Raw genomic sequence first — 6,741 nt, forward strand, 5'->3', positions numbered from 1 at the left:
TTGAGATTGTTTCTCTCCCTCACTTACTTTTATGCTTCTTTGACGCCTTTCTTCCTATAACCACCTTGTCAATAACATACAAGCCCTCTGTCTCCTCTACTTGCTCACTTCTAAGGTGAGGGTCTTCTTGATACTTAACAGTCCTCTGTCATTTGTGGATGTCTAAGGTGTCCTCTCCCTCCACGCCCTCCTGTACCAGCCTGCGAAGCTTCTCCCGGTTCCCCGTCTCACTGAGCTCACGCTCCCTCTCCAGCGTGGCATCATGGTGGTCCCCGTCCCTCCTGCCAGCTCTGATAGGGTGACGCTGGACAGTGGAGGCAGAGAAATGGGCGAAGAGCTGAGGGTTGATGGTGAGCTGAGCGTAAGATGCAGCAGATAACCCGGTAACAGAGAGAGGCTGGATCATGGGGCTTGCTTTGACAGGGGACAGCAAGTTGTGGGTTTGGCTGTTTGACAGGTTGTGATGTTGCGGTCGTAGGTGTTTCAAAGACAGAGTTGTGTGGGAGGTGCTTTCATCACGACCCTGCCTCCTCCGCTCCTCCAAAATCTCATCCGACACTAAGGAAAAACAGGATATTTGTCAATGTAATCCACTGGTATACCACTCTATGTACCATACGCTTCGACAGCTTTCTCACCATAAACATTGTTGTGGATTTTGTTCTCCTCATCCTGGCTGCGCTTCAGGTCCACAGCTCGCTTCACTGAGTCTAAAAGGCCAAACATCTTACACAGGGAATTAAGTATGACGGCATCTGACAAAACAAAATCATCAAAAGTCAGCTACAACGATAAATACGATTGTCCACAGAACTTCCACACCACTTAAAAAAAAAATAAAAATCAATGTCCATGAATTTCCCTCTCAAACCAGATTTGGCTGCTGGAGCCTTTATTGAAAATCATTATAAAATCAGATTTACTTTTTTTTTTTTTACTTGACTGACATTTTACTAAATTTAAAGCAATTGTTTTCAGAGTCCAGTGGTTAGCCCTCACCTGTCTCCTGCAGGCTGGCCTTCTCACTGCGAACCTCCACTCCTTTAAGAGTGGCTAATAATTCAGTCTGGAGACTGGACAGGACCTCCCCCATCAGCCCAGAGTCGGCCACACCCTTCCACAGGCTCAGTACTCCATCTAGAGAAGGTCAATTAGGTGGGACATTATTATGATATGTGGTGAAGTCTTTGTGTGTGTGTATGTGTTTGTCTTTGCATATAATAATGTCAAAATGCCAGAGAGAAAAAAGAGAAAGTGCTTTTGCAGAGGTGATTTGTGTATGTGAGCTGTGGCTTTGGACAGTAAAAGAGACTTTACACAATGGGCAGAAAAGGCAAAGCAAACAAAATAGGAAATGTAGGATTAATTAGATGGAGTGTCAGGGTTGGAAAAAAAATAAATAAAAGATATAACGAGATAGAGGAAATGGGAAGGGTGCAACACAGAGAGGATGTTAAATGGGCGATATAGAAATGAAGGAGCAGGAATATGGTTTAGAAAGAGGTGAGGAAGGAGGACAGGGCAGGTTGCAGGGAGACAAATTACTTGGGATCCGTACAAAACTGAACCAAATAGAAGTTGAGTATGTTAGAGTGATAAAATGTCAGAGGTGCTTGATATCTTATCTTGAAAGAAATGCATCCACTTTCATATTAGCTTAAATATCTGTCAAGATAAATGCAATTTACCAACGGAAAATATTCCAAATCCCATTCACAGCTATCTGAAGCTAAATTCATGTATTTCTCCATGTCGGGAATGTACACTAATAGAAATAAACACATTTCTGGAGATAGAGGAGAGTAGTCATAGGCTGAGTGCGTTTCCTTAGAGTTGACAATTTGTTTTAAGGCCTGTGACAAGCAACACCGCTTGTGCAGTGAGGCCACTGCAATTTGCCATTCAAACAAAAGATCACTTGAGGCTATTTTACCTACTGTGGTCCAGCTGGATCAAAGCCTAATCAGGTCACCTTTAAAGGCCCTTAAATCAAGGCTAAGGTCTCTGCAAGAAAAAGCCGCACTTAGAAATGTCAGATGGCGTTGATGGTAATATAAAGGGATGTGACTCTCTGCTTTTTAGCGGTAAGCAACTTTTTAAGGTCAGTCTGCAGGAATGGCAGAACATCCCACAACTGCAGATTCAGAGGTTTCATTGGCTCAATGTATCAGAGGTGTCAAGCAGCAGTGGCTGCAAGAGACACAAGGGACTGACGGATCGGTGTTAATATTCACAGTCGTCATTGTTTTTCTATTTCTTTTTCGTTTATTATTCATGCAATTGTGGTTGAAATTTCAATCTGAATGTTTCATTTCTTTTCCTCATCCTTTTCACATTTGTATCCTCCAGGATTGTTGCAAATGAAGGGCCTCTGGAGGACTGAAGGTCAGTGGGCTGAACCTGTGTCTCCTCCAATAATACAGAGGTGTCTAATAAACTTTCCAAATTTACCTCCAGGGCATTGCCCTTGGTAAGCTGACAAAGAGGTTAATAACAGAAGTAAATGCAACTTCCCTGAGTTTACAGTGGAGGTTATAACATGACTTCCACGTGCCGGTACAAAACTGCGGCATCCCACTGTGTGTCACATATTACGTTACGAATACTAAATAACACCGTCTTCATACTTTAGCCGAAATAAGACAAAAGTATGAAGACGGCTCCTATTTTCTGGGGGTGTGTGCAAAAAAAGTGAATGGATTCCGCCTCAATAGTTCACATACTGTATTTGTCCTATCAGCCAATCCATTTCTGAGTTTTTTTTCTCCCCACACGCGTTTCCTCATCCTGTTCAGGCTGTTTGACGAGCAGCCTTTTATCCTTTCTTATATTTACCAGGTGTGTCACCCCTCTTTCTCTTTGCACCATGTCCGTTGGCTGTTGTGGGATTTACATCGCGGGCTGGACAAGGGCTCCACTCTGCCGTGGCACGGAACTTCTTCTCCAAATGCTCCTCTACCTCTGCTGCATCATGCACAGCCTCTCCTGAAATTACTACAGAACAAGATACACTGTAAATAGATAAACATCTCATATTACCATTGAACATGAGTAGGCAGAGGGAAGACTGCCAAGGGAATCCAACTATTTTTTTCCCAACACTGTTATGTTGTTTTTTTTCTGTGCTCAGTAAGGAAACCGGTTTGTTTATCCAACGATATCTGACTGCTCTTAATGTTCAGCTCAGTTACTAATTCCTTATTGCGATTTAGCTCCAAAGGTATGTGTCAGATTCTCGTTTCATTATTGAGGATAAATCATATCCAGGTGGCTTTAAAAGTTTTTTGTTTCCATCATATCAATCACATAATGAAAAAAAACAGCAGCCCGAGCATATGTGGGAGAGAAAAAAATGTCAAACTGTAAATGCCAACTGAAATCTACCTGTCAGGGGAGGCACCTGTCCTCCAACAAGGTCAAGAGCCAGACATGACGGGCTTGGCTGCACTGAGCTCCCCGGAGGAAGCCGCGTGCTGTTGATCAGCACATCAAATTTAGTACTGCGGCAGGTGTTGCTGCACACGGTGTCATGCTGGTAGAAATCTATCTGGCCCGAGTCCATCATTTTCCTGCGAGGGGAAGAAGCAGGTTAAAAGAACACTACAGAGTGCCGTTAAACAATCTCAGTAACTTCCCAGAGGTTTGTTTGACACGAAGCCCATTGATCTGACCTCTGCAGGAATAAAGATCACAAGGGCAGATATTGCCTATTGAGTCGGTATATTGACTCACAGTAACACTAAGAACAAGTGCAAACACGATAAAAGAGTGAGAAGTCTCACTCAGCAGCTTGTCTGCGTGCTATTTGATCCTGCTATCATAATAATGCTCCTTACAGACTGCCTCTGGAATGCCTTGGCAAACCCCAGCACAGACAGACTCGAAACAAGTGCAAATTATATGAATGAGATACGTTGTTGACTTCATTCGATTGAGGTACTTCAAGTCTGACACTTTAACCCCAATGCAACAAAGTAATTAAAGGTCATGCAGTTTTACAGTTCGCATCAGTCAGCAGCTATAGGAGGAACAGGACAGACAGAAAAATAGTGTTTTCATTGTATTTTCACAAGTCTACCTGAGCATTACCCCTCCCAGTCTGATGGCCCTCTTCCAGTCCTTCAGAGTGGCTTTCCCTGCCAGATGCACAAACTGCTTGGGACTGATGAGCTGGTCATTGAACTGGAAGAGAAGAAGAACACGGTGTATGTTTATGAAAGCCGTTATAAGTATGCAGAGAGGAGAATAAGACAGAAATTGCAGACACAAATGTCTGGTTGAGTGAAGAAGGTTTAACTGGGTCGACTTACTTTGACACATCTGATGTTGATTCCAGGGCACACAAACTTCTTAAATAGTAGAACCGCTCTGCTGTCTCCACAGGTGATGGGGTAGCCATACTCAGTCTCCTCTCCTTCTGCTTTACTGTCTTCTAACAATCACAAGCCAAAAATAAATAAATAACCTGCAGCAACAGTGTTATATACTCAACAGCAAAGCATAAGTTCAAACTATGATTAAATGCACTGTCTCAACAAAATAGCACAGCATTCCTGTTGTAGTTTAATATCACGTACCATGATGTGTCTCTATGGCCAGGACTGTAGTGCCAGTGTCAGCAATGTCATCATTTATCCTGCAGAGGGCGACAAAATGTACATAACTGAATAAGGATTTCATGCAAACTGAGAGTTGAATATTTCCATATTTTAACAGCAAAATATGCGAATAGCCACTGCATATCTAACCTTTTTGAAATGTAAATGCCCACTGTCATAGTCTTTATTTCAAGCCTTCATTAAACTGAATATGAGCAGCATTGATGTAAAAAAAAAAAAAAATGTAATAAGATATTCTTAAAATTATTATCATGATAAAAATATGTCTCCACGTTTACACAAATATGTGTGTATGTTTAAATGCGCCTCTCTGTTGTGTCACACAGCCAAACATCGACTGGCCCTTTAAGGGATAAGCCGTGATGTTACCCGTGCAGGATGGGCTGCAGGTGCAGGATGACTTGAGTCTTATGGTTGTTGCCACTGGACTCCCCTTCCTCCTCCTTCACCGTCGTGAGATCCCCTGAAGACACAGTGACCTCAGCAGCCGCCATCACCCCTCCCCACAGAGCTGCACGCAGAGAGGGCCGAGCACGCACGTTAACGTCCAGATCACACACACTCGCATGCAGTAATGCTATTTAATGCACACACACAAGTCAATAAAAGCCTCCCCCAACAGTCTTCTCTGGCATGCAACTGTTATAGAAATGAATCCCTACTGGGCTTAAAATGGCATAATCCTCAAATGGACTGGGCCTTGCTTCCTACATTGCTCTTGAGAATGCATTAATATCCTATGATAGGAGACGGCTTACAGTTTTAACTAAAACCTGGGTTATGAGGACATAATTCTAAAAATGATGAAGCGATATAATAGACAGTGGAGCTGATTGTTTTCTTCAGAGTGAAATTCTCAAATCAAATAATATCAGCACTGTGTTATCCAACCTTGTTGCATTTAGGCCACTTCTTTTGCTATAAGTATGGCACCAACAAAAGACCTGTTGAACAAATATAATCTGCTCCAGTATTGTTAACAAGTCATGTTAAGCAATCATTAAATCCTAGTTATTTATTTTGTCAGCTGTCATAATGTTCAGTAGGCTATATAGCTTACACCATTTCTGAAAATGGTATTTGAATTACGAAGTCAGGTCCTTAAATACTGGCTACATAGATGTTGGGAAATAAACTCATTATGTGTCAAATGTTATTAAAGTGTCCACTGGGCTTCTGTCAGCTGAATTGGGGTAAAAAAAAAATAGAAACAAAGTAAATTGCCTCCCCGGTAAACAGTTAAAGAATAATGAATAATAAACTGTCACTGCATTCATTATGATTCTGCTCATAATATTATCTCAGTCCTTCACAAGCAGCAGCTGTGGCGTTAGAAACACTGGGCGACAATATCAACAAGCACAGGGAGAAATGAACAAACTGTCTCTTAGGTTAATCCCATGGTAGAAAAACAAAAACAAACACGTCCATGCATTGAAGAGCATACTGCAATACAGTGATCAACATATTCAACACTATGTCAAGTAGCCCTTGTTGGATCAACTCCTACACGGACAGTTGCGTGTCTTTCTCACCCTCCTTCACCCACTCACTGACGTCCGTCGGTGCGGCAGCACGCACACCCCGGCCAACAAGGGTACGACGGCGCGCGCTCCTGTCCCAGAAGAGTGTGCACAAAACCCCTCCGGGTCTACCCTAAAACTCCGTGACACGCTAAACCGGCTGCTTTAAATAATATTGTCACAGTTTTTACTTACCGTTTTTACAGCAGGGGGTAGTTCATCATCTTGCTTGTCAGAGAGACACGAGAGCATGCGCCGTGTGCTGCTTCGTTACACTTCCTGCAGTGAGCAGCATTTGCCTGAGAAGCATCTGTCCCGCTGTCACGAGAAGCGGTTAGTTTGCACGCGATGTGTAAATCGGTCAAACGGCTCGTGTGTGCAAGCGCGCGCGGCTTGGTTTGAGCTCTGAGGCACGGTGCCGCATATGCTGGGACATCCCGAGCTTCACAAACATGTTTTTCAACCCAAAAAGAAGTCATTCATTATTATTATTTTAATGGACAGATCCCTCTTGGCAGGTTTTAGGCTCGACAACATGTGCCACTTGTGTGGCCTCATTTCGTGGGGTTTGTCATGCAATAAAAAGCTGTTCAAATCAG

At 43.0% G+C, this 6,741-nt stretch overlaps 1 pseudogene; it reads right to left on the bottom strand.

Annotated features, from left to right (window-relative positions):
• Positions 1–6,412, bottom strand: LOC116386866 (glucocorticoid modulatory element-binding protein 1-like; annotated as a pseudogene).
• Positions 6,413–6,741: the final 329 nt, after the last annotated feature.

Source organism: Anarrhichthys ocellatus, unplaced genomic scaffold, assembly GCF_004355925.1.
Source record: "Anarrhichthys ocellatus isolate YVR2014 unplaced genomic scaffold, GSC_Weel_1.0 scaffold13, whole genome shotgun sequence".
Taxonomy (NCBI): Eukaryota; Metazoa; Chordata; class Actinopteri; order Perciformes; family Anarhichadidae; genus Anarrhichthys; species Anarrhichthys ocellatus.